Source organism: Coturnix japonica, chromosome 1 (genome assembly GCF_054131305.1).
Source record: "Coturnix japonica strain WE chromosome 1, WE-NBRP24, whole genome shotgun sequence".
Taxonomy (NCBI): domain Eukaryota; kingdom Metazoa; phylum Chordata; class Aves; order Galliformes; family Phasianidae; genus Coturnix; species Coturnix japonica.
Window position 1 is genome coordinate 84,204,248 of NC_140663.1, and position 26,645 is coordinate 84,230,892.

The 26,645-nt window shown below is 49.6% G+C and overlaps 1 long non-coding RNA gene across 2 annotated transcripts; it reads left to right on the forward strand.

Moving 5' to 3' along the window:
- Window positions 1-276: 276 nt before the first annotated feature.
- On the forward strand, window positions 277-23,313 carry LOC107322023 (uncharacterized). Of its 2 annotated transcripts, XR_004309263.2 has the most exons (4): window positions 4,871-5,066; window positions 8,798-8,974; window positions 11,786-11,998; window positions 22,383-23,313. It is a non-coding gene; the product is annotated as an uncharacterized LOC107322023 (long non-coding RNA). The 2 variants fall into 2 exon arrangements; XR_001558759.3 differs by lacking the exon at window positions 8,798-8,974 and having other exon boundaries at window positions 277-5,066.
- Window positions 23,314-26,645: the final 3,332 nt, after the last annotated feature.

The window sequence follows — 26,645 nt, forward strand, 5'->3', positions numbered from 1 at the left end:
TGCCCCAGACCCCTCCTTGGGGATCACAGTGGCAGCAAAGCACCGCGGGGTGGCTGTGAAGCAGGAGGTGAACTGGTGTCCAGCCTCACGCCAGCTGTCCATCCTCATTGTAGGGCTGGGAGAGCATTCATTGCTTGGACTTCCAACCAAGTGTGAAAATCCACAGGTCAGGGGTTGGAAAAAAGGCTGCTATTAGCGTTATTTTAAGCGCAAGAGGATGAATTGGTGAGTGCTGGGAGCAATGTGGAAAAGCAAGAGAGGCGGTGCCTCCTCGCTGCCCCTTCGTGGGGCGGTGATGCCGAGGAGAGGGGATCTCTGCCCGATTTGAAAGTGAATAGGGCCGTGACCAATCGCTGTGAAATGTGGCAATAATGCCTCGCGCAGTGGCCGTGGGATAAAAGGCAGGGACAGCCTGAACTGTAAAGATGTTTCATTTCCCTGGTAATGAGGGAGACACACTGTGGCAATGGAACCAGAGAGAGAGAGCCCGAGAGATGCTAATTTCTGCTCCTGCTGTCGCTGCCGCTTTGATCTGAAGCAAATGCCCGTTTTAAATTGCAAACGGATGCAAGTCAGATATCATCCAGCCACCGGCTTACAGGCTTAATGAAGTGGGACATACGCCTCGGCCTGATAATGTTCCGAGGGGCAGGCGACTTGGAGTGGAATTACTGAGGGTCTGAGGAGATGGGAGGAAGGCTGGGGATGTCATGGGGGAAATCACCACCAGGGGCACAAAGCCCTCCTGCTTGGTGTTCTTAGCAAGTTGTGGCAACAGGAAAGATATGAGCGTGTTGCCCTGCTGTTAATGTGTCCTATTTTTTATGGTATCTTGAACAGGCCATAGAGGTTATGGTGCTCTTGGAGCATGGACATCAATTTTGTGCTCACCAGATAGGGCAAACTTCTGAAAGAGTAACCAGCTCATTTTATGCCATCGTTTGGGTGCTTAATCAGACTTCAGAAAGAAAATATGTGTTAAGACTGCTGATAAGGCTGCTCTGGGACAGACCCAGAGGCCCTGGGGAACAAGTCCACCATACCAGCAGTGATCCGGGAGCATGGTAGCTCACGCTGGTCTCTTCCCATTACCCCACAGGGCTTTTGTTTCTGCAAATGCTTTCAGATGGCTTCCCCTTTGGTAGAGTAAATCACGTTAATCTGTAGAATGCGAGGCAAGATGAAGTTTTTAGATTATGCTTTATTTTTCTATGGCATTTTGTGCTTAAGGACATCACGCCATCACATTGCAATGCATAGTTGAGAATTTTCTCTGCTTGACAAATGAGGGGACTCGGATGCAGCAGTTTGCTATGAAACAGTGAGGAGAGAAAAAATAAATCAGAAATCTCTATTCTAGAGAAGGAGGCAGGAAGAAAAGCTGACTCCAGTACTGAGAATTAAAGGGAAAAGCCTCTGCTGGACCCAAAATAAGTCTCCATAGAAACAGCTTATTCTGAAAATGAATTACTGCAGTATGAAATGAAGATTGTGGGTCTAGTTCTGCAAAATATTTAAGCATGTTCTTTGCTTATCCTTATTCAGCTCAGGATGCAAACATGTGATTTCCATGGGTGCTTATGTGCTTTATTTGATGGAGGTAGGAATATGAACGAGCATTGTTGAATGCAGATTTGGACTTCCTTGTGCTTCCTTGTGTCTGACCAACTTACAACTTATTTTTTAATGCCAACACATGTTGCTTGGTTGCCAAAATTACAGACAGCAGCACAGAGACCACAGCGCTTCATTTTCGGAGTTCAGCACAAGGTTCCAGTAGATTCTTCTCATTAACAGGGAGTGGAGTCAACAGAGTGTTTACATTGCTGGGTACTTTACTGTTCTGTTAATTAACTCTTGCTGCATTTGCATGCAGATTTAAATTTATATGGGATATTTATTCTGTAAATTAACAACATGGTGATCATCTGATAATTAACTTGGGAGTCAATGGCATGAGAGGTTGAGATTTATTCCTAATCTATCTTTTGTGCACCTCTATTTATGGTCTAAGGACATTTTTAAGACGGGGTAGGTTCTTAATATCTTGCATGCTAATTTACTTTTATTGTGAATGCGTGCTCGCAAACAATTGTTTTTAGCTTAGGCTATTTGAGACTGCTTTGTGCATCTCTTTTTTCCTTTTGTTGTGACTTTATGTTCAGCCAAATTAATGGGACAAATAAGGTCTGACTCGAGCTTTATTCCTGTTTACTATGCTTGGTATAGGCGAAGTTTTTGCATAGCTAAGCTGTGGCTGCTCTTCTTCATAGAAACTTTCCATCTCCTTACTGCTTCTTATTTCTCACCAACTTCTGACTTATTTATTTGGGGGGGTATCTGTTTGTAGACAGGCCATCTAAACATTTCCCAGTGTCACTGTAGTGCCCTGCATAGTGAATTTAAGGTCCCCAATGACAGGACTTAGTGTCTGTCTTCAGAAGAACAAGTTATATTCATGGAAATTTGCCTAGATTGTGTCCCTTCCTCTGATCATCTCTGCTAGACCCAGCCAAAACAAGCTCTCAAGACATGTCAACAATCCATCTTAATATAATGTTCAGCACAGAAACTGTTGACCTGCCGTTGAGCCAACATGAATGGTCTCTCTTCTATGTGATCCTTCAGCCCTTCCAAGGCTGTCCCTGTATTGGGCTTTAAATGTACCAAGCTGGATGTGGTCACTATGTCGAGGCTCCTGCTGGAGCCCAGGTCTTCAGCAGGGGAATCATCTCCAGCTTAAACTGTCCCTTGGCCCTGCTGGGCTTGAGTTTTCTCTTATTGCTGGAAAGTATTCTTTTTCAGAACCTTCTCTGATGTGGAGATGAAATACGTGCATCCTCTCCCAGAGGTTCAGCTGCTCCTTGCGAATTCCTGAAATCCACACTCATTTTACAGTCTTCCTCCTCTCCTCTGTGTTTTGGGACAGACTTTCTTTTTATTTGCCCATGCCCGCTATTCCGTCATCTGAAGTGCATGCTGGAGATGGCAGCAGTTATAGTTCATTTTGCAGTGGTTCTGAACTCCAAGCCTTTCAGGGGCTGTGAAAAAGATGCCATCTAAGGAAATCACATCCTAAGCCCAGCCAGCGTAAAGCAGGTGCCTCACAGACGCTCTTTCCTCTTGGATGCTTTCAGATCGTGAGGAGGCCCGTGGTCTGCATAGAGTCCAAAGTGATGGATAGATTTGCACAAAAGGAGCAACGGTTGTTGCCCTTTTGCCACCTCTTCAGATCCCAAGGATCTACATTTCCACACTGCACTGACATGAGCAATGAAGTGCTGCCTGAACATGGGGTGTTCAGTGAGGTCCTATTCCTCACTGGTTAGAGCCTAAGAGGCCCCACTGGGTTTGGGCTGACTCCCTGGAGGCTGAAGCAGAGAGGGAGCTATGCTTCCACTGGCCATCGGTAATGACTAACCAGTGCAGAAGTCAATTCTGCTTGGCTTTGTCCTGTGTTGGGTTTTCTTAGGTCCCCCCAGAGCTGCCTCGTGCCCATGAATCCAGCCATAATGCCAAGCACATCCTCATCCCCACATATGGCTCCATCGGGCCATACACATGGCCCACTGCTTCTGCCTCCTCAGTTGGGCACATCTCCCTTCTGAGCCTGCGAAGCCTGCTGTTGGTGTGCCAAGCTGAAGTCATGGAAATAAATAGAAATTTATTTTTAACCAAGTATGAGATCTCTCATTCTTAGCTTTCCCCCCCCCCCCCCCCCCCCCATAATTGGTTCTGTTTTTACTAATGATTTGGAATTTAGCATCTATTCCTGTCTGAGAGTGTTACTTTGTTAGCTGGTATTAGAGAAGGAGATTAAGGCTGTTGTTAGCAGTGGAGGCTGTAGGACATATGGGTAATGCAGACCTGCTAGTGACAGAGTTGTTTTGAGGTAGTGGGACAGATTGCCTGACTTAGCAGCAGTGAAATGGTGATGAGGTAAGTAGTGCTGGGAAAATCCTATTAGGGAAGGAGAACAGCACACTGGAACCAAGCAATCACAAGGTGCATGGTACCAAATGTGTTGTTTCTCTAAGAAATCAAATTCACATTAGTTGCACAGTGGGGACTCATCTCTCTCCAAACTGCACTTGCTCTGTGAGCAGGCTCACAGGCTGCTCTGAACATCCCAGCACTTAGTAACGGGTGAAGACCAAAAGATGATGATTTTAGCCCTTCCAGGTGGTCAGTTCTGATTTTAGCCAGATGTTTCCACCTCCACCTCATCACAGACGTGGAGCAAGATGAAGGACAGAGAGATCTAGAACAGCATCCTGGGTCTGATCCTTGTTGTTGTGATGGAGGTTAGAGCAGATGTGCTCTTTGCTGAGCAGGAGGACAGTGATTTCCTTAATGCATACAGGGCAGCAGAAATGCATGTATGTACCTAAAGGTTGGGCTAACAACCACTAGCTGTCAAAGGCTTCAATCTATTTTCCCCTATTGGGAGTGTTCTGCCACACTGTTCCTAAAGCAATTCCTGGGCTCTGTTCGGCCAGCAGGTGTTTCTCTGTGGATTTGATTTTGTGTTGTGTTTTGGGTTTTTTTTTGCCTGTTGCTCTACAGTAAGTAGATTAGCCATGATTTATTTGAGACAGGACTGCGGCTGGTGATCTGTGTGCTGTTGTGGATGTAGGAGCTGCGTGATCTTATGACACAAGGTGATTGCTGCACAGCATGAGGGGACAGATTAGGATAAATGACACGGAGGAGTCTGAGTCCACCAGTGGGCTGCAGGCCTGCCAGCTGACGGGGGATGCAGGTGGGATGATCTGCACTTCTAAACACAGCCTCTCCCTGCACCCTCATGATTAAGGGCAGCACTGTGGCAGACATGTCTCTATTTTTATTCTGTTTTTATTTTTTTTAGGAGGAGATAGGAGGATTGATTCCCTTCTTTGTTCCCTGCAGAAGAAGGGAAGCACTGAGGAGCCAGCCAGCAGAGGCAGCACTTCTGCCACCAAGAGCAAGGGCTGCTTGGGCATCACCGAGGTTGGAAAAGACCACTAAGATCATCTAGTCCAACCCCCAACCCAGCATGGGATGGTGCTGTCATGATCCTCCTGGTAAGAGGAAGGGGACTGTAGGAGGGACAGGTGGAGCCAGCCCACCTGGGTGACATGGGGAATGTCCCAGAAGGGACCTTAGGAGGGATATGTGCTGTGTCTTCTACTACTGCAGGGGAAATGCAGCAAAGACCAAGCAGGGGGCGAACTGCAAAGACCTAGAGGGAAGCTGGGGTCTGGAGTTGGGTCGGGTCTCTTTGAGTCTCCCTATGCAGCCAAAGCCAGCTGAGCCCCAGGGTGAAGGGATAGTGTGTCTGCAGGACTGGTGTATAGTCAAGGGTTGATAAGCCATCTACCCTGGGAATCCAGGAACAGGAGGCTGTTTGCGTGCTGAGGGTGGACAAAGCCATTGTGACACTGGTCAGGAAGTGTTTTGTGCAAGAGGAACCTCAAGATAAATAACTTCCCTCACCCCTTCCAAGTACCAGCTTCTCCTTTCTCATGGGGAGTGCTCGGACCAGTGGTGGCCACCTGCGCTGATTCTCATGCTCTGTGAGTGTGCTGCCAGCTGCAAGAGTTGCATGTACGCATGCTCCAGATGAGACTCTGTCCAGCTGAGGGTTTGGAGTGTTTTCCTGATGCTCATGTGGATTCTGGTTACACCTATTTCTGTGGAATGTCACTTTTCAAAATACCCATCCCCTGTGTGTTTGAGTTGCAGAACTGAACCTTACCATCCTGAGTCTTTGTATGGAGCCATCGTTCCCTTGCCTGCCTGTTTCTTAGCTCTCTGTGCATTGCAGCAGGGAGTCGAAAACAGCCTTCCCTTTCTTGCCTCAGCTCAGCACTCTTTTGGCCACAGCAAAGCTGTAAGCATCTCACCAGCTTTTTGGTCCTCTTGGCAGAAGCTTTGAGCCTTTGTGGCCCGCTCAGCAGTAAGGAGCCACCCAAGGCAGCAAGGGCACTTGCAGAACTGCTGGCTCCTACTCTTTCCCATATAACCTCCAACACCTCTCACATGTGCTGCTGGGGGCTGCTGCTCCCAGGGCTGAGCACTGGCAGCCTTGCACGCTGCAAGGCGAAGCACGGCACAGCTAACCACTTCCATGTGGGGCAGCCGCAGCCACCCAGCTGCTCTTGCTGATGATGTGACTTCCTGATGCTGCTCAGTGCTGTTGTTGTTTCCCCAGCCTGTTGCCAGGTGCTGCAGCAGCACATTGCTGCAGTCTTAGTCACGTCTTGGAAGCATTTTGGGGTTCTGGTGGCCTGCGGTTTGCTGTGCCACACGCACCACTACCGTGAAGGACCTTGAGGACTCCTTGGGACTTGGGATCAAAAAGGCTGCCAAAGCATGTCTTATTTCCCAGCAGACCTTGGCTGACCTCAGTCAGGCTGGGGAATTTCACCCCAATGTCTTGTGTTGGGTCTGAATAATGGTGTCATGAAGAGGACACCAAGAACGAGGGCCTCCATCCCTTCAGTTGGCGTGTACTACAGCAGCTAACCCCCTGCAGCTAACAACACACCTTATTTCCCAGCAGACTTCATCTGCCTCTAGTTTTCAGCCACTGACTCTTCTTTTACCTTTGTCCGCTGATACATTGAAGAGTCTTCTGAAGGTACTTGCTTGAACCACCTCTGATGGTCCCAAGAAGCATCTGGATTTCAGACACAGGGTCTGATTTTTGGGTGGTCCCTTGAGGAGCCAGGAGTCGGAACTGATGATCCCTGTGGGCCTCTTCCAGCTTGAGATATTCTATGAGTTGTGTTAGGGCAATGTAGGCTCAGCTCTCCATGCCCTTCTCTTTTTACAATCCCGAAGAGCAAAATTGGCTTAAATAGGCAAAAGCCTAGAGGTATAAAAACATTAATTTCTCAAGTAACCCATGCTGAGAGGTCTGCTTAAATATTTGAGAATGGTTTGAATACCTGTATGTAACAAGGAGCGATTAAGGAAACTAAAGATGTTCTTGAATATTTCCTTCATGTTCATTTTCACTACAAAGTGGCTTTGGAGGTGCCTGCTCAGATCTTCCTCCTGTCTTGACAAAGGTGAGACAGCATCAGTGACTGAGGAGCTGGAAGAAGTGGGCCACAGGGATGGAAGCACTGCCCATCTCCAAAATAAATGGTTCTCTCAGAAAAAGAGGGAAGAAAAAGTAGCATTTGGTAAGGGTGCTCGCATCTTTGAAGGCTCTTGGGATGATCTGGACAATTACAGGCCTGTTTGACACGCATGCAAATGAATGCCATACCTAGTAAATTAGGAGAATCAGCCGTGACACACAATGCTGCTAAGGCTGCTCCAAGGTGCAGCCTGCAGAGATTCTGCAAAAGAAAACCGTGTTTGCTGAACTCTTGCAAGTCTTTGAACAAACCAGTGAATTATCTGATGGAGAAGACCTGTATGACACCATTTCTTTAGCTTTCAGAAGGCTTTTTGTCAGACCATGTTCAGGAGAGAGCTGTTTCTACAGCTGGAAGCAGCTTATCGCTCTGCCTTGTGCCTGCTGGGAGGTTGGGTGAGCTGCTGGGTGGTGGTGGCTTGGGGGATGAGCACCCACAAGGAGTCCTCATAGGAGATGACAAAGGAGGAGAGAGGACCCCTTGGTGACGGCTGTTCAGCCAATAACTTGCAGGAGGACTAAGCTCTTGCTGAGCCACCAAAGCACATCTGATCAATAACCCAGTGTCCCGACTTGCACATTAGCAGAGTCAATTATCAGCTCTGCTCTCTGCTTCCTTGATTATTATTTCAGTACGTAGCAGCTGCTTCACAAGCGTTATGGCCCATCACACTCTGAGGGGACTAAGTTAAATGCAGATTATTGACCGATGAGGCCATAGGAAGGTACTGTAAAATATACAGTCATGTTCTCCCATAAATCCCCAGCGGGAGTGCTTTTCAAAGACATTCCTCTTGTGGTGGGAGTGCTTTATGTCATCGTCAAGGCCCTGAAAAATGCTTTTTCCACCTGATTCGCACCACCTCCTCTGCAACATCATTGTCTCTTTTGGCACTGCATCTTCACATAAACGCATGGCCCTCCCTCACTCGAGGTGTTTGTCAGGACTCCCAGGCTTCAGCGGGGATGCTTGACTTACGGCTTGTTCTGTACACAGGCAGGGCGATCTATATTTAATCTCTGTTCTGGCCCCAGGCTGTCTGCTGGCCCTGAGTTTCTCAAGTTCCTGTTGCTTCAGGTTCCCCAATTCTGGCTGATTGTGGCCTTTTTGCTGAGGCAGCCCACGTTATGCAGAGCATGAGTAGATACCGTTGTGAGCACTTTTCTTCCCTTGCCCACCCAATGTATGGATGGCAGTCCACCGTGTAGAAGGTCGTGCTTTTTGATGTTGGGGCAAACAAGACCCATCATAGATGTATAGAGATATTTCAGAGGGCATTTTTTGCTCTCTGTCTGGTGCTCCCTCAGCTTGCTTCTCAACTCAAAGGAGCTTTCTGCCAGCACCCCAAACGAACACTGAGCCTAAAAGGATACAGTGGTGCTATCTGCAACCTCCTGAAGCCTTCTCTGCATCTCTCTGGCTGGGGAGTTAAAAATCAAGTGGACAGGACTGAAACAAGGAAGGCAGCAAAAGTTTGAGTCAAAACTCTTGGATTTATCATGGATCGTTTTGCAGGCTTCCCCAGCAAACCCACTGGAAGGTTTTCTGGCATTGTCTGGTTGGGGATGGCAGCTTCCACTGCACTTGTTCATAGATAACGCTGGCCAGAGTGAAGAGCGATGTCTCATGACACTTATCAGCTCTCTCACTGAGTTTACCCCTAGGTGACTGACACTTTGGCCTAGAAGTCTGTGAGATGGTTGTTGATGGAAGGGCCCATTGCACCTGGCCAGGAGGATGACACAGTCATGCTGCATGCTCGTGTCTCAACCCAGAAGCTTTTGAAGAGTGTACAGGAAAGGGTCATCTTGAAGCAACCTTTGTCCCTTTGAAGGCCTGAGGTATGCATAAATACCAATGAGCTACTGAATATTTTTTTCTTGCCTGCCACCGCTGCAGAATTCTAGCCACCTTGGAGCTTCATAACCAAAACTGCAACTCATCTGCGGATCCTGGTAGTATCTCCAGCACTTGTGTATGTACTGATGCTCAGCGCTACCTGCACTTGCTCTAGAAATGTCAGGCTACACACAGTGACTATCCTGTGGTCTGATATCTACACAAGCTGCAAGCAACAGAAACCACGCTGTACCAACACGGACTGTTCATGTGAGACTTCCATCCTGCAGCTGCTTTCAGAATGGCTTTCTTTCTCTTAGAGCTTTGTTCATCCTTCCATCTCTGTGCAATCTCACACTTATCATGGGACAACCTATGGCTTATGTTCCCTTGTTAAAGCTGATGGGTGCATTCCAGTTCAACACCAGTTTATAAGCTGGCCTTTAGGTTTGGTTCCTGTATGTGTCTCACTACTCTCCTCATACATGCCCTTGGCTTCTGGCTGGGACAACCTGAATACCTATGCAGTGTGCAGTTAGATGTGATTACGCTGGCTCTTTGAGGGATATGGGCTATGCTCTGACAGCCCAAACAGTGTCCTTTGATGTCTGAGGGATGTGAGAAGCCTTCAGCTCTTGGAGAGGAGGAGGCTGACACAGAATACAAACAAGGTTTGCTTAAACATGGAGTTGTTTGCCCAGCCCTGCAGTGCAGCAGCTGTGCAATGCTCACCTCAACTCCTACGTGTGCTTGAGAAAAGCTGTCAGAGGAAGCACATCTTCATGCACGGGTCCTGGGCATCCTGCCTTCAATGCCTCAGGGGTGAGAGAAACTGCTGCCCTATAGTGCAAAGGGAGCACTGACCCTGCCTGTTGGTGCAGAGGAGGTCTTCATGCTGGCTCGGCTGCCCTTAGCTTTGAAACTTTCCCTCCTGTGGTGCTCCTCTGCTGAAATTCGACATGGAAATGATCCTGATTTCTTCTGGAATAATAGGATGAAATGGTGCAAAGGAAAATTTCAGAGTGAGGAGTGAGATAAATCACCCAGAACAGTCAGACAGGAGAGTAAGAAGAGGGGGGACCTCCATTGCTCTGCTCAATGTGGGAATAAGTGTCATGCTGGAAAGTTTGTTGCTGGGAGTGGTGTGCTGCTGGATGGGATAGGATGAGAGAGAATGGCCTCGTGTTGCACTAGGAGAGGTTCAGGTTGGATATTAGGAACAAATGTCTTCCCAGAATAGCAGTGAGGCAGTGGCACAGGCTGCCCAGGGAGGCGGTGCAGTCCCTGTCCCTGGAGGTGTTCAAGAACTGTGTGGCGTTGAGGGATGTGGTTAGAGGGCATAGTGGGGAAGGGTCGGTGAATGGAGTGGGTGTTCTTAGAGATCTTTTTCACTCTTAAATGATCCGATGATTACAAAAGGGATGGCTGTGCTGGCTGCAGCTCCCGGAGGGTTCCCAGCCTTCTGGCACCATCTGCTGGGGCTGAGGGGGTACGGCTGCGGGGAGCAGCCCTGCTTCCCCAATATTCCCTTCCTTGGGGGTCGTGGTCACCTTTGCCTGAAGCCATTCAGCAAGCAGTGGAGAGCATCCTGGCCTTGCTGGGGGCTCCAGCAGAGGAGGGAGAGAGATGGAGAACAGCAGAGCTCTGCCTCCAGCAAGGCAGTCTGCACAAATGGACTGGCTTATAAATGAATTTATAAGTGGAAATTGGCCTATAATGAGTGAGTTACTGAGCAAAAAGGACTGCATGCTGCAACCCACTTAGGAATCTGAGAGCTCAGCGCATGACGCAAAGCTGGAGGGGAAATGCTGTGTCCCACAAGTGGAGGCATCTGTGCCGTGCTCCAGCTGTGCTCAGCCCTGCTGTGCTGCACACCCCTCTGTCCTTTGTGGGCCGTGGGTTCCTGCCTCCAACAGCACTCTCCTCCTCTGCTAAAACTGCCACAGCAGTGGGCTCTTGAAAGCACCACTAAACGCCATCATTAAAAATAGTTTTATTTCAAGGCAGCTTTTGCTAGTAACGGTTCTGGAGTTCATTCTCTGGAGAAATATAGGGTAGTTTTGTGGTTTTTCTTGCTAAAAATAAAGCAGTCTCCCAAGCCCGCTGCTGTGTTTGGGCTCTGCATTACAGGCTTCTGTCGACAGCTCGCTTAATGAGTGGGGATGTGAGGGAAGAGAGCTTCTCAAGGAGGAGGCTGCTTGCTTCCCAAGGCTGGAACTGTAAACAAGACGTAAGTGGTGACTGGAATATAGTGTGTTCCTCTCGGTACTCCAGACACACAGAATTGATTTCACCCTTTTAGTTCCTGGGAAAAAAAGGATGTAGCCTATGGACAGCTGTCTGAAAGTGCACACATGCCACTGATTTCACCTCTGTGCACACCCTAGAGGTGCCCACCCCTGAGGCTGAGGGATGGAGCCCAACCAGGCTCCCCCAGGAGGTCTGTGTTTCCATCAGGAACAGGGCAGTGATTGTCTCCCCATACTCAGCTCTCGAGAGTCCACACCTCAAGTACTGTGTTCAGTTTTGGGCTCCTCACTGCAAGAAAGATGTCATAGAATCATAGAATTCTTTGAATTGGAAGGGACCTCTTGCACAAGGCCACTTGTGCAACTCCTCTGGAATGATCAAACACCACAGCTAGATCAGGTTGCATAGGACCTTATTCAGCCTCACCTTGAAAGAACCGAGGGATGGGGCATCAACCATATCACTGCACAGCCTGTGCCAGTGCCTCATCACCCTCACTTATATCTAACTGAAATCTGCCCTCTCTGAGTGTGAAACCATTTCCCCTTGTTCTGTCTCCATAGAGACACAGATCCTGTCTAGATACTGAAGGCCACTATTGGGTCAGCTCTCAAGCTTCTCTTCTCCAGGCTGAACAGCCTTATCTCTCTCAGCCTGTCCTCGCAGGAGATGTTTTCCATTCCATGGATCATTTTTGTGGCCCTCCTCTGGATGCACTCCAACAGGTCTACATCTCTCCTGTACTGAAGACACCACATCTGGATGTAATACACCAGGTAAGTCTTACCAGTGCAGAGTAGAGGGGCAGGATCAGCTCCCTTGACCTGCTGGTCATGCATCTTCTGTTGTAGCCCAGGATACAGTTGGCTTTGTGGGCTGTGGGGGCACGGAGGGATGTGGTTAGTGGGTATAGTGGGGATGAACTGCTGGCTGGATTGGGTGATCTTAGAAGTTTTTTTCAACCTTAATACTGCTATGCTGTGCTCTTCTGGACATGCTTAGCACACCTGCCCCTTGCCAGCCTGGCATACCATGGCTTATGGCTTGCTTTCCTTGCATGTGAGCAGCTGCGCTCTGCTGGGCTACTGCCTCAGGGCATCTGGTACTTCTCTTTCTGTGCTGGGAGAGTATTCAAGTGTTTTTTCTGTATGCTGTCATACATGGCTATGAAATATGCTCTTGCACAACTAGCCTGAGAGCTTCCAGAGGCTGTTAATTGAGAGAGAAAAACAGCTTCTATATAAAGACAACCAGCCTCAGTGCGCAGCTAGCGTTGCTCAGAGCTGGAAGGCTCACAAACCTCCCTCCATAATAGGGAAGAAGAATTGTGTGCAAGGGGAAGAGACACTGGGAGAGGAGTAGGAGCCAAGAGGCACTGCTGAAGCATCTTCACAAGGGAATCCGCAAGCAGCCCGTACCACTCTGAAGAGCAGGGCATGAGCTTTCCCAGCTCCTGGCCCCCTGCTCATGGGGCAGCAGGAAACCTCCTGGGGTGTCTGGGCCTGTTTGCCTGGGAGACAGCTGAGGAAGGAGATCTGCCCTCTGGAGTCGCTTTACAATCAGTTCTCCTATCAGCAATGGTTCTTGGGCTCATTACAGGATAAAAGGGGACCTGGAGCGCTTAGGTGTGTCCATTGACCCAAAAATACAGATGAAAGAAAGTGTGTTTACTATCAGCCAGCAATCCAATAGATATCACAGTATCACAGTATCACAGTCTTGTGCGGGTTGGAAGGGACCTTAGAGATCATCGAGTCCAACCCCCGGGATTTGAGCCTCCTGTGTAATCTTTGCAGACACCAGTCTCCTGTGGATGGATGCAAGCAGCCCCATTCCTCTGACTATTAACTCTTTTGGGAGCATCCAAGCTAACACTGAGGCATGGTTTTTCTTTTTCCTGGAGGTGCCGCTCATCTGTGTTGTCTGCTGAGGTCAATTGCAGCTGTAGGAGAGCAGAGGCTGATGAAAGATGAGTGCCTTGCTGTTGTGCTTCCCCCTGAGGCAGCAGTTCCCTCATTTCTGTGTTACAGCCAGGCTTGTGCTTGGGAGGGCTCCTACCTCTCCCCTGGGACAAGGTGCTACCTGGGGACACCATCGCTCTCCCTTAGCCCCAGCATTACCTGATTGAACCGTGCTCCCAGGGAACTGTGACAACCCCTGCACCATGCTGAGCCCTGCCAGTGCAGGGGAAGGCTGTCCTGCAGTGATGCTTGCCCATGGGGACCGGGATTGAGATGCGGTGCTTGGAGACCCATTACCACACCCCACCAAACAGCATTTGGTGGGTGATCGTTTTCACTCGCCGCAGCTTTGGAGAATTAATTGCTTTAATAAGGAGCTTAATTGGAAGAGCAAAAGTAGGATAAACAGCAGAAACAGTGGATGCAGAGAGGTGGGTACCTCCTGATCAGCTGGGGGCGGAGGGGGGGGGTGGAAAGAAGCCAACCACACCTCGATTTTTCAGGGCAACTGCATCCGCTTGCGAATGCACGTCAGGTTTGACAAATGGTTTTAGCACAAATAACAGAGGGTGGCTTTTTTGTTTCATTTTGTTGTTGTTTCCATGGTTGTTTTTTTTTCCCTTTAGTTTCTAAACAAAACCTTTCCCTCTTTCATTTTGAAATGAGGTTTAGGGAAAAAAAACCCAAAGCGTTGAGCAAATCATAAAGCTGTTGCCCTCGGGGCTCCTTCCCCGCCCGCTGCTTCCAGGGCCCGGAGCCGCTGCGCCGATCGCGGCCGCCGGGAGAGGGCGATGAGGCACCGGCGTGGCCGGGCTGTTCGGGTCGAGCCGGGCTGCCCCGCTGCCTCCCTCCGGGCCGGGAGCCCGTCAGCCCCATGGCTCGGTCAATGCGCTCCCCAATGCGGCCCCGTGCGGCTCTCCGCCCACTGGATGGATGGCGGCGTTATGGAGATGTATATATACTATTGAAGGTGAAGCCGGGGTCAGTACTTGTCTTGGAGGAGAATCTCAGGCGAAGCATGAAATGCGCTTCGTGTTGATTTATGGAATCTTTGTCTTTTCTCCTAGAGAGAGGTTGGGTTTTAAAGTGAACATGCAAAAACAGGGTGTGAAGCTTTGCGTCTGGGGAAGATTAAGGTGCTGGGGTTCCAGCACTGCTTTGTTCCGTGTCCCCCAGGGAGCTGTGGAGGTTCCCAGGCTGTGCTCTGCCCTTTGGTAAGAGCTGATAGTAGCACTGAGCTGGCTGCTGGAAACAAAGGGTGAAGCAGGCAGCTGTACAGCGGTGCTGTTGTAAGTGCCAGGGAAAGGGCATCATGGTGGGTTTGTCCATAGAACCGTAGAATCAATGAATGTTTTGCTTTGGAGGGGACCTTAAAGCCCATCCAGCCCCAAAGCCAAGCCATGGGCAGGGCTGCTCCCCACCAGCTCAAGCCCATCCAACCGAGCTCTGAGTGGGGATGGGGCATCCACAGCTTCTCTCATCCACAGCTTCTCTGAGCAGCTGTGCCAGTGCCTCCAAGTGAAGAATTTCCCCATAATGCCTAAGCTAAATCTCCCCTCTTTTAGTTTGTTACTGGCTTGTAGATGCGTATTGACCCATGTCAATGGGCACATGTCCGTGGTGGTGTGACAGTCCCTCTCTTTGAGGGGAGGAACCTGTATGTGCTTCTCACTGCTCCTGTTTCTGGCCTGGACTTTGCACTTAGGAGATTCAGGTTGCCTATGAGATTGAAGGAGGGAAATGTGAGCAAGAGCAGCACCACGAGGAAGGAGTCAAACACCAAGGCAGCTGTATTTCTTCGAGGGAAAATGGATGGAGACTGTGGAAAGCAATCACTGTTAGGAGCAAGAGAGTTATGGCTTCCAATCAGCAAACAAGGGAAGAGCGCATTTCAGAGCAGCAGCTCGTGTTCGCTTCCTGTTAGCCGTAATAACAACTATATCCCGGAGTAATCTTGGAGTTCATTTAGAGCAAGATACAATTATTGCACTGTGTGCAACAAGCACCCTGCATTTGCTGTGCACTGCTGAGCCTGCAGCCAGCTCCCTCCCGGCGGTGGTCTCCCGCAGACGGCTGCTAACTGCTCTGCTCTTGCACGCCATTGCTCACTGCATGCTCACATACATCTGTATTCCTCAAAAAGATAGATTTGCTGTTAAATGTCAGGAAAATTCTATCTGTCTGCTAGCAGCCTGAGAGTCCCCACTGTGGAACCAGGATACTTCAAGCTCAGGGAAAAGGATTCTAAGGGAGGGAGGTATCTCCCTGCTCCCTGGTTTGCAGCTGGGACCATTGGGCTCTTGCATGCACGTTCCAAGGAACCATGCACATGCCAAGGAGCCATGAGAAGCTCGCAGCTATGGAAATGCTCCCGTCTTCTCCCACAGCCCCAGCGTTGGGTTCTGCAAAGCTCAACAGAAGGCACCGAGAGCAATAAGGCTGACACACCCCTAGCTTAAATTTGGACAAGCTTTTTAATACCCTCCAGACAAGATTAATGGAATGACCTAGTTGTTTATGTGTGGTGAAGCCGTTAAATGAGCAGAGGGCTTTGCTCATTAGAGGAAGAGGAATACAGGGTGGTGCCAACCCCAGTGGCACCAGTGCTGCAAGCGGTGCCTCCAAGGAGCTGGGCTCCTGCCCAGGGGTGGAAATTCCTCACTCTGCTCATAGTATTCATCATCATAGAATCATTGAGTTGAATGGGACCCTTAAAAGCCATCCAGTCCAACTCCCCTGCAATGAACAGGGACTCCTACAGTTCCATCAGGTTGCTCAGAGCCCTGTTCAGGTTGACATTGAATGTCTTACAGGCAGGAAGCTTTGTGCTTAGCTTAGGGCCAGGGTGGTTAACCCAAGCTTCCAAAGGCACTGGTGGTTCACAAGGGGCTGGAGCTCCTCAGTGAAGCCAGTGCTGTCCTGCACAATGGGCTTCAAATGTACAGGGTGCTCCAGTTGCAGGATACTGGAATTTGGGATGCCTGAATGCCTGCCTGTTTCATGGGTCTTTGGGATAGAGCAGCATACAACTACTCTTGAGAGAAGAGTTTGTCCCACCTGCTGATGGAATGGGAACCATTGAAGGAATCAGAATGCATGCTGTAACTTCACCAAGAGTATAACTCAGGTTATCTATGTGGTGATTAACATTTCATCTCACAGCATTCCAGGCTGGAAGGTCCTGGTAAAGAGCTTCCCTCAACTTGCCACAGGAGAGATACTCCAACCCTCTGATCTTTTTTGCCCTCCTCTCAACTTACTTCAGTAGCTCTCCCTTTCTTACACTGGGGACCCCAGACCTGGATGCAGTACTCCAGATGGGGTCTCACAAGGGCAGAGCAGAGGGGCACTCTGCTACTGGCCACTTCTCTTTTGGTGCAGCCCAGGGTACAGTTGGCCTTCTAGGCTGCAAGCATACACTGCTGGCTCATATCAGCTTTTTGTCTATCAGGACCCTCCAGTCCTGAGGGTGCTCTCAATGAGTTCTTCTCCCAGTCTGTACATTATCTGAGATTGCCGTAGCCCAGGTGTAACACCTTTTTCTTGGCCTTGGTGAACCTCATTATGTTCACATGGGCCCAATTTTTGGGCTTGTCAAGGTCTCCCTGGATGACATCCCTTCCTTCTGTGGTGTCTACTGTACCACTCAGCTTGTCGTCAGCAAACATGTCGAGAGTGCATTCGATCCCACTGTGTGGGATTCCAAATTCCTCTGTGCCTGATGTCCACCAAAGGAAGGACTCCAGGCTGTCCCGTCACTGTCACCACTGGCAGCAGGCAGTGCAGGTCACAGCACAGCTCTGCAGCCACGAGTCCTTGGGCCAGAAACAAGGAGAAGAAGTGTGTTGTTATAAATCGACAGCCCTGCCTTAATAGCTGTGGGCTATAGGTGTGTAGATTAAATTTCAGCCCTATATTTCACCGGAGTCAGATGCTGGCATGTCAAGGCACTGTAAGTGTGCAGCTCTTGGACAGCGTGCGGCAGGTCAGGCGAATGGGCTAACAGAGCAATGAAATAAAGTGCAATAAAATGCAGGCTAAAAAACAGGAGAATTTCCTCACGGTGAGATCTAGGTTGTAAAACAGCATCTCGGGGAATGGATGGAAGCTCCTTTGTGATTGGGTTGTTTAAAAAAGAGAAAGAAAAAAGACTTGATGAATGTTAGATGGTGTGTCTTAGCCTGGCGGTGTGCAAATAGTGGCAATTTTGTCTGAAAAAAAATGATGGCAGAGGAAGCGTGCTGCTCCATTTTCAGCAACTTCACCCTGAGTGCCGTTTCATTTCCTCTGGAGAGCGACAAGTGGAAGGGGAGCGGGGCCGTCTCTGGGACCCCGACAAAAGGGAGTTGGGTGTAAAATGAGGAGCTGGTAATAAATCCTCAGATTGTTTAGAACTGCAAATAGCAAGGAAAGGAGAGCGGTAAAGCAAAGGGGCTGCAATCAGCTCCTGTCTAGCAGTCGAGAATGTGGAGCTGAGCTGGGTTGGGAGGAGCGGAGGGGTGAGCCAGGCCAGATGCAGGGCTGAGAAGGCCAAAACTTGAGAGGAAGCTGCTTAAGAGATGCTCTTCTTAATGAGACAAGTACACTAGAAAATATTGCCTGCTAACAGTATTCATAAGCTGCTCCCAAGATGTTTTGATTAAACTGCTGTTGTCTTTCTAGTGTACTAATGGTTTTTAATCTCTCTTGATGCCTTGGGGCAAAGGGGTCTACTGATTCACAGCAGCTTGGTGAGCTGAAACCGGTCCCCAGTGAACGCATCTCTCTTGCCACAATCAGGGCTTTTAATTTTTAAAAATGTGAGTTTTTAGTGCAGGGAGATCCCTTTGCACGCGAGTAGGGGATAAGCACTGTGCCACTGTGTGCTGAATGCTGCGGGAGCTCCTCTGGGACAGACACCCACTTCTCCCCGGTCTGGGGGGAACTCTGGCGTGCGGTGCTGTCGTGTGACTCTTTCGCTGCCAGATGGAATGGAGATTTGGGCTCCTGTTGCTTCTCTACTTGGTTGCTGGACCCTGGGGCTGAATGGTGCTGAGAATGCAACCCCTTAAAGCCATGCTCTGGGGCAACACTACCTTTGAAGCATATCAACCTATGAACCAGTGGGTGCTGTATTCCCAGCCACGGGTGCCCAGCACACAGCATAGGCTCTCCTCCGATGTCCTGATGGGGCTGGGCACCAGGGAGAGTCTCTGATGAGAGCAGACAGTTCCTCAGTCCTCTGGGTATAGTGGCTGCTTGTTGCTCGCGGAGAATGAAAACATATTAAAGTCAGAAACCGCTGCACCAGTCATTTTCCAATTCCCCGCTCAGAGAACTGGCTTCCCTGGAAAATAGGTCACTTACATAAAAAGCACCTTATTATCACACCAGAGCAGTGAAGGAAAGAGATGGCTCAAGAGACACTTTCATTTTGAGCCCCCATTTCTGGGTACTTAGATATTTCTAGAAAATTGACCCTTTGGGCTGCAATTTCTCATGCTCGTTTCTAGCCCATAAGGTGAATTTCAGGACCTCATTTTCTCCACTGAGTTAGATGAGGCTAGGAAAGAAAATGTGTTGTTTCTTAACCTTTGGTGGATGGGGTGCACAGGCACTCTTGCTTTCCATGAGGGCTGAGGTGAGCCATATCCCTGGGTGAAGGCTCCCATAGGCAAGTGCCACCCCCCAGAAATACATGTGCTTTATTCCTCTAACTCATATTTCTTTATCTCTCCCTTGCATGGGAAATAGTGAAGGGGAAACGGGAAGGAGGGATCAGGAGGGCTCATACTGAGCTTCAGGGCACTTGAGATGTGGAAGTGGGTAATGGGACCATTGGAACATGTCACATTGTAAGGACGGAAGAAGGTATCCAGTTTTTTGTAAAGGAAAAGGGGTTAAGAGGAGGGTGGATGGAGTGAAATGAGGGGCTCATTGGGTTGAGCCTTTTTGAGAGGAAATAGGGAGATCTGCAGTGAGTAATGCTGGTTTGGCTCAGCAAGAGCAGTGACAATAGCAAAATGCCCAGTTCTCTGAAAGAAAGCAGTTCTGGTTCTGGAGGACAGGGCCACCTTCTTGGTCCTAGGCTGGATGCTCTGTTCTTTGACTGTTTGCCCTCATCCTTGGAGGTATTCGAGGCCAGGCTGGATGGGGTCCTGGCAGCAGGTGGAACTAGTTGGGCTTTAATACAAACCATTATTTCAGCCCTGGCCAGCAGGTGGAAAAGGGAGCCCAGAGAAGAAGAGTACGAAGAGCAAGAAAAAGAAGGAGTGGCATGTCAAAGACTGGAAAGGAGTGGATGAAATGAGATGGGCAGATGGGATGGAGGACTGAGAGTAACAGCATAGTGAGGAGGCTGTGGAGAGGCTGGGGAAGACAGATGGAGTAGGGGACAACCAAAGAGGCTGAACTGTGCCAGAATAGGTCTCCTCCTGCACTCTTGCCAATGTGGCTGCCCCATCCCAAGGAAGAGCACACTGCCCAGCACACCTCTCACACCTTGGGACATCTCTGCCACTGCAGGAGGTGGGCAGAAGAGCCTGGCACCTTGGTCTGGAGGAGAGGCTTCCAAAACATATCAGCAATTAGCTTTGCAGCAGTGGCAGCCAGCAAGCAGTAGTAATTTACATAGCAGGAGCTGGGAGACAGATAGCTTTTTAAACCAGATCTGTCATTCCCAGCTCTCTCCCCTCTCTGATGCTTTGATGTTCCTCTTTGAAGAACTCTCCTCTCTCGCTATTCCTCGCTCCCTTGGTGCCGCTCCAGCTCTCTGAATGCCTTTCTGTCTTCCTGCCTGCACGTCACTGCTGCCGTGCTGGTATGCCCACATCTCAGCAGGAAGGGATCGGAGCATGTGGCAGCTGATGCTCTGGCATCGGCACTGGAGGGGCTGTGGTGAGGGGAAGAGGCCGCTGGCAGCACTGAGACATTTGCTCGGCACAGGGTCTACTGCTCCATCACAGAGCATGGTGTGAAACAACATGGCCACAGCACTAGGCAGCTATCGATCTGTCGCTGGGCTGGCACCTGAGGGGGAGCTGGGAGTTTCTTGAAAAATCCCTTCACAGTCTGCATAAGCTAAACAGGTGGTGTGTTACTTCATCACTTTCAGGCAGACCTGGAGAACAAACAGCCATCACACATATCAGTGTCTTGCTGCTGGATATCTCACCTGCAAGATACTTTGGATCAGCACCATTCTTTTGAATTTAAACTTATTTCAGTGCTGGTTCTGCTCGCTACTTCTGACTGATGTCCACGGGGCATGTGAGACTGCACTTGAATTTGGGCTCCAGGGCCAAGAGATGTGAACCAGCTGGCTCCACTGCCAGTACTGAGCAGGAACCGCTGTTTCCATGCCTAAATGTCTCTGCTTGGGTGAGCCCAAGCCAAGGAAGTCTGGGCACTGGGCTTCCAGGAGAGCTGGAGGACAGTGCTGAACCATCCCATATACTCACTGTAGAGACTTAGCTACTTCTCAGGTCCCGCCATAGTTTGGGGATATTAGGCAGGAAGAGAGCACTACTCATCAGCAGGCTTGGAGCTCTTTGAGTTACCTTTTCATATTCTCATTAAGGGCTGCTGCAAGAAGAGGGCTGGCTGTTGTTGGAACAAATGGCTGTCATCACCAGTACACAAAGCTGTTGTGCTCAGAGGCTGCTTTAATCAAAAGACGTGTCAGGTTTCAGGTTAGGGACCCTCTATCTGTTGCCAGCACTGTAAATTAACTCCAGCCTGGTACCCAGGGGTACTTGCCCTCCAGCTGTACAGGTATCCACATGGCAGAGCAGCCAGGAGCAGGGCAAGTGACCCGTTTTATCTCATACAAGCTGGTAGCCCTGGAGGCTTGATTTTCTCTGCTGCAGGTAAGGGGAATGATGAGGGTGGAATCTGGCTTTGAGATTTCACCCTGGAGAACAAAGGCAAGCTGCAACATGGCTAATGCAGCAGCTATCATTTGTACCGTGGTGCCCCTGGGCTCTACCACATCACCTGGGTGCGGGGTTGTGTTAGCAGTAGTGCTTCAGGGGAAGCTGAGACCCCCCTCATGTCATGTACCCACAGGCACCTGAGTGGAGGTGAGGGATGCAGGATGGCTCTCTGTAACCAGGTTGACGGCAGAGAAAGATCATCCTTTCTCTTGTGAGAATGGATGAAAAAACAGGCTATGAGCACTGCCAAGTGAATCTACAGTCTTTAGGAAAAGGAGCAGTCGGACATTGTCACCTCCCTTTAATCTCCACTTGATTATTTTCTTCTCGGCCATCGTAGGCTATGTGACCAGCAGTAAGCATACCCTACTCCACTGCTAACTGTTAATAATGTAAAGCTGTATTAAGCCTGAGCTGCCCTGATCGTCTTGTTCAAAGCATCCCTCGAATGCCACAGAACAAATTTCTTTGCTACAAGCTGTTAGTCAGCGGGCTCATGCCTGCTTTGTCTTGCCATTTTTTTTGTTCCTGAAAAGCATTTTTGTGAGCTGAACGCTGCAGCGGTGTGTGTGTGTCGCAGGAATAGAAAATGCCTCAGACACACACTGACCTTCACTAGACTGAGTGTTTTCACAAAGCTCACCGAGCCTTCAGAGGTCATCCTATGCATTCGGGAAGGACGGAGGGCCAGGACCCCACTGGCAGAAATCAATGCAGCCTGCCTGCAGAGCACCGTGTTCCTCAGCTGGGAATTCAATGAATGGCTTTTGATAGAGGGCTGTGCAATCAGAAGCGTAGAGAGAGGGCAAGCAGGGAGCATCTCTTCCCCAGCTCCTACCCTACAGGAATAAGGGGGATCAGCTGCAGCTAGACTGGCCAAGGTAAACTCCTCTTGGGTGAGGATGGTAAGGGGAAACAAAGCATCAGGAGATCTTGATCTCCTCTTGAGCAGGGCACTGAGAAATCTGGGCACCCAGCGGGCCCAAAAGCAGCAGCCTGAAGTTGAGTGCAAGACAGGCTCTGCTCATTGTCACCCTGTCGTGAGCTATCCAGAAGTGAAGTTCCTTCTGGGGCAAAAGACAGGTGAGAAAGCAGAGTTGTTGTCTCTTCCAGAGCAAGTCTGACCACCATATGGTGCTGACAATTACTGTCACTGTAATTAATTCCTTCCTGACACTTCTCTGGCAGATGTCCTCATGGCCTACAGGAGCGGGGCTGTCTTCTTAGCAGCTGCAAGGAAATGGGGTAAGAAATAAGTGGCAAGGGAGTTTCCTTCTGTTTTGCAGGCAATGTGAGCTGCATGAGAAAGAAGCAAAAGAGGCTCTCCAGCCCCTGGCCGTGCAGGCTTTGGGAGGGAAAAGGGCTCCCTTCTCCCCATGGTGACTCACCTCCAAATTACACCAGGATTGCTGAACCTGATGCTTCGTGTGCAGCAATTTGCACGTTGCAACGAGGAAATTAAGCCAAAGCAGAGCACCTACCTCATGCAAACGTGACCTCTGTGCCCAGCAGCCATTCGACACTCTCCATTAAACAACTCTACCTGCAATTAAAATCATCCAAAGCGAGACTTTGAACTGCTGGGCCTTAGGATTACAGCTCCAGAGGGACCAGTAAACGCAAGATACGTATGTTTCTCCCCTCCTGCTTTCTTCTGTGCCTCTCCTCTAAAGAAGAGTTCTGAATGAGTCTGAAGGAATTAACAAGAGCCTGGAGCTGGGTATAGAATGACAGAATCATAGGTGCTGTAATTATATTCTACATGGCCATCATCAGGCTGTAATGGCTTCTCCTCATACTGGGGCACAACCAGCTCTTGCTTTCTATTCTTTTGCTGGTAGGTGCACCTACCTGTCACAGCTCCAGCACCTTCTGGCACACAGGAGATGTCAAGGGATGCTACTGGGCTCGAAATCGATCCAAAGTGATGCTTCTCATGTATGTTGCTGACAGCAAACCCTCGCCTTGGCTGAGCTACTGTTATGCAGGATGTTTTAAGGAATGATAAATGGGATGGATTACTGATGCTTCTTAAACATGTCCAGTTTTACATACAGGTCCAGCTTTCTGCCTTTTACGAGTAGCATTTCACTTTACGAACTGAGTTAGGGATTTTATTTTGCCTTCCCTTCACGTAATTCCTGTTTATTATACAACCTCTCCTTATTGATGCAGTATCTTTAACAATAAATGATGCATGAGCGATCTGAACAGTTACTGGAAAGTGTCCCTGGGTGAGCTCTCGGGAGGACTGCTTGCCTCACTAATGGAGGAAAATTCTAACTACTTCCTAAATCAATTAACCCAAAAGGCCAGGAGACGTGTCCCAGCTGCTCCCCTACGTGCCCATTCACATACGGTAGGCTGTCATCCGCAGGTAAAAGGAGGGACAGCAGTGAGGTGGGTATGCAGGCAAGCTGGGGATGGTAGTGTACAAGGAGCAGAGGAAGAGATATGGAAGGTCTGTACAGCAGGAAGAAGTAAGAATAGGAAATACAGGTCTTTGAGTTTTGTGGCATGAAAGCTAAAAAGAATGAGGACCGGGTCAGGGTGGAGAGTGTGAAGAGTCAAGGGCATGCGTCAGGAGGACAAGAAAGGTATTTCCTCATGACTTGGCAGCTCTGCTTCTGTGCCATGAAGAAAGAAAGGTGGGCTGTAAGGTGTGTGTAACCTCCAGAGGGTATGTGTGCAGGAGGCACACCTCTGAGCTAAGAGCCTGCCCCTGGTGGGGCCCAGGGGGCTTTCCAGAAGGGAGGTGTAGCATTGGCCTTGGCAGAGCCCCAGCACTGCCAGTGTTTGAGCTTCAAAGGGGAGGAAGCACTGGGACCCCAGCAGGTACATCCCATGGCACATCCCAAGCTCTTCAGCTCCAGAACCACCCAGAAAATCCATGCATGCACTCAGCAGAGAACAGCACCTTCGGAACTCATTGCACTGTGCCCTGTGGCCAAGGCAAAGGCATTCAGCCTGATTCCAGCAGCACTGCGAAGCTGCCCTTATTGTGTCCTGTGCCAGGAAGAATGTCCCTCAGCCTCACCACGGCAGTGAGCTGAGACAGTGCTGCAAAGCAGGCTGAGAGAACCGGCAAGCCCTATTTGTGGGGCTGCGCCACTGACTCTTGGCAGACATGAAAGGGAGCTGAATCACTGTATTATAATTTCAAGCTCCATTAAAGAAACATGGGGATGGGGACAGCAGAGGGAAGGAGAGGGCAGGGAGGGATGAAGAGAAAACTGAACAGAGCAGAGTAGCACTTGAAGGGGAAAGAAATGTTGCTCATAGGCTCAGAAGGGGGAATTGCAAACAGAGATGAGATTAAAGGGAAACCCATGAGACCGTCTCTTTAAATACAGCAAGATTCACTTATTTCTTGCTGAGCCAGGCTTGCTGAATGCTGGAGGCACATGCTCCGCTGAGATTTGCCAGCCCATCATGCAGTGGAAACCCATCTCTCCCCATATGCCAACAAGGTACCCTCTTCCACCCATGTTACAAAGGAGGTCCTATTGCTAAGAAATTTACTGCAATTGGGGAGAGGCAGACATTGTCCTATGCACTCCATGGTTGTCCCACAGGGGCTACAGGCTCCAACTGAGGTCTGGTCCACCATGAGGAGTGGTGGTGGTGCTGACTAAACAAAAGCTGTAGTGGTGTACAGATGAAGTAATGACAACCTGAATGAGGACTGGCTGGCAGACTCTCCTGTTGATGTTTGAAGCACAGTGGAGTTTAGTCTGATGCCCTGGTCAAATTTAATGTATGCAATGACATTAAAGTTACACCAGATCCCCTCACCCCCTCAATTACAATTTCAACTCATCTCCACCTCCCACACCTTGAATTTGTATGGCCATGCCTGACTGAAAGAGACTGAATTCCTTGGGACAGTGACCGGTTTCCATTTGCTCTGACACACTAGTGGGGCTGAATAAACAAACAGCAAAAAGTAGTCCTGATATAACAGGGCAATCATTACTGCATTTCTTAAGCCGTTGCCTGGCACTACTAAATGCTGTTAGATATCTGCTACATTATGCCTTAGGAACTCCTGGGTTTTGCCATGTTTGCTTTGTGGAAATGAGAACAATTGCAGACCTCCTAGCTTGGGTTTTGTCTGAACAACTCCCCAACAGCAGCCAGGGCAAACTGTGCTTTCTGCAGGCTGTTCTGCTTCCCAGTGGCCATGATGAGAGCTGGGAGGGCTGGCGATAGCCCACGGGCTGACCTGCAGAAGAACAGCATCCCAACACTGTGCCCACTGCCCCTGTGCTGCATCAGGTGAGTGCAACCCTTCTTTGGAGCTGCAGGTCCTGGCAGATCTCACGTGGTGTCTCCTAGGTTTCTGGATTGCTTTTTGATCCTAGGGGTTCTGAAGGATTGCCCGGATCCTCGGTTGATCAGAAACAAAAGCGTTCCTGCTCAGCCACGAATTCTTTCTGAAGGCTGGTGAATCCAAGGAGGTGCCACATTCAGAAGGTGAAATGCAAAGGCAGCAGGAGAGACTGAGACTCGTGAGCTACAGACTCCTTTGTATACACAGCAGCACCCTGCCCAGAGAAGCTAAGCACACACCTTGTACCCGGCCGCACTTCTCCAGCGCCTGAGACCACAGCATCCTAATTCAAACAGGGTCTGCAGAGCACAATGGCAGTGCAAATAAGAATAAATAACAGTGATAACAAAGCACCACCAGCTATCAGCTCCTCTAGCAATCCCTCGCCAGCCACTGCAGTTTCCATGCTGGGTGAGCCCCGCGGTGCTGAGGTGAAGGCTGGCGCCAGCAGACAGCCTGGCACAGGAGCCCTGGGTGCAGTGACCCATGGCTGCAGCCTGCTGTTGGAGCTTGAGGCGAGCTCAGCCCTCTTCTGCCTGCTCAGCCAAGCAGCAGAGCGCTGCAGAAGGGAGCAGATGGGTGTAGGCAATTATTAATAACCAGGCTTCTCAGTGTTGCTTGCCGTTTATTACAGCCCCACTTAAAAGAACATGCAAATGGGCATATTGGGACCCACTAACCCAGTATCCTTTGCTAGCTGCACTGTACTGCCAGTGACTAATAGTCAGTGCTCAGAAAGGGGTTCGTGAAGAGGGCAACAGCTGACTGATGTGTCCTCAGGCTGTACTGGTCTCTCTATAACTTCCTGAAGGGAGGTTGAAGTGAGATGGGGGTCGGCCTCTTCTCTCATGTCATTAGTGATAGGACTAGAGGGAATGGTTTCAAGCTGCAGCAGGGGAGATTCAAGATGGACATTAGGAAGTATTACTTCTCAGAAAGGGTGGTGAGGCACTGGAATGGACTGTGCAGGGAGGTGGTGGACTCATGGACCCTGGGGGTGGAAGGAACAATTGGATGTTGTGTTGAGGGACATGGTTTAGTGGGAGCTATTGGTAATAGGTGAACAGTTGGACTGGATGATCTTTTAGGTCTTTTCCAACCTTGGTGATTCTGTGATTCTATGATTCTATGGTCAGCATGATGAGTGGCAGCCTATGGCAGCACAAGCCTATGGTTTATGGAGTACTTTGTGGTTCTCAGGTGTGCTGCAGGGATT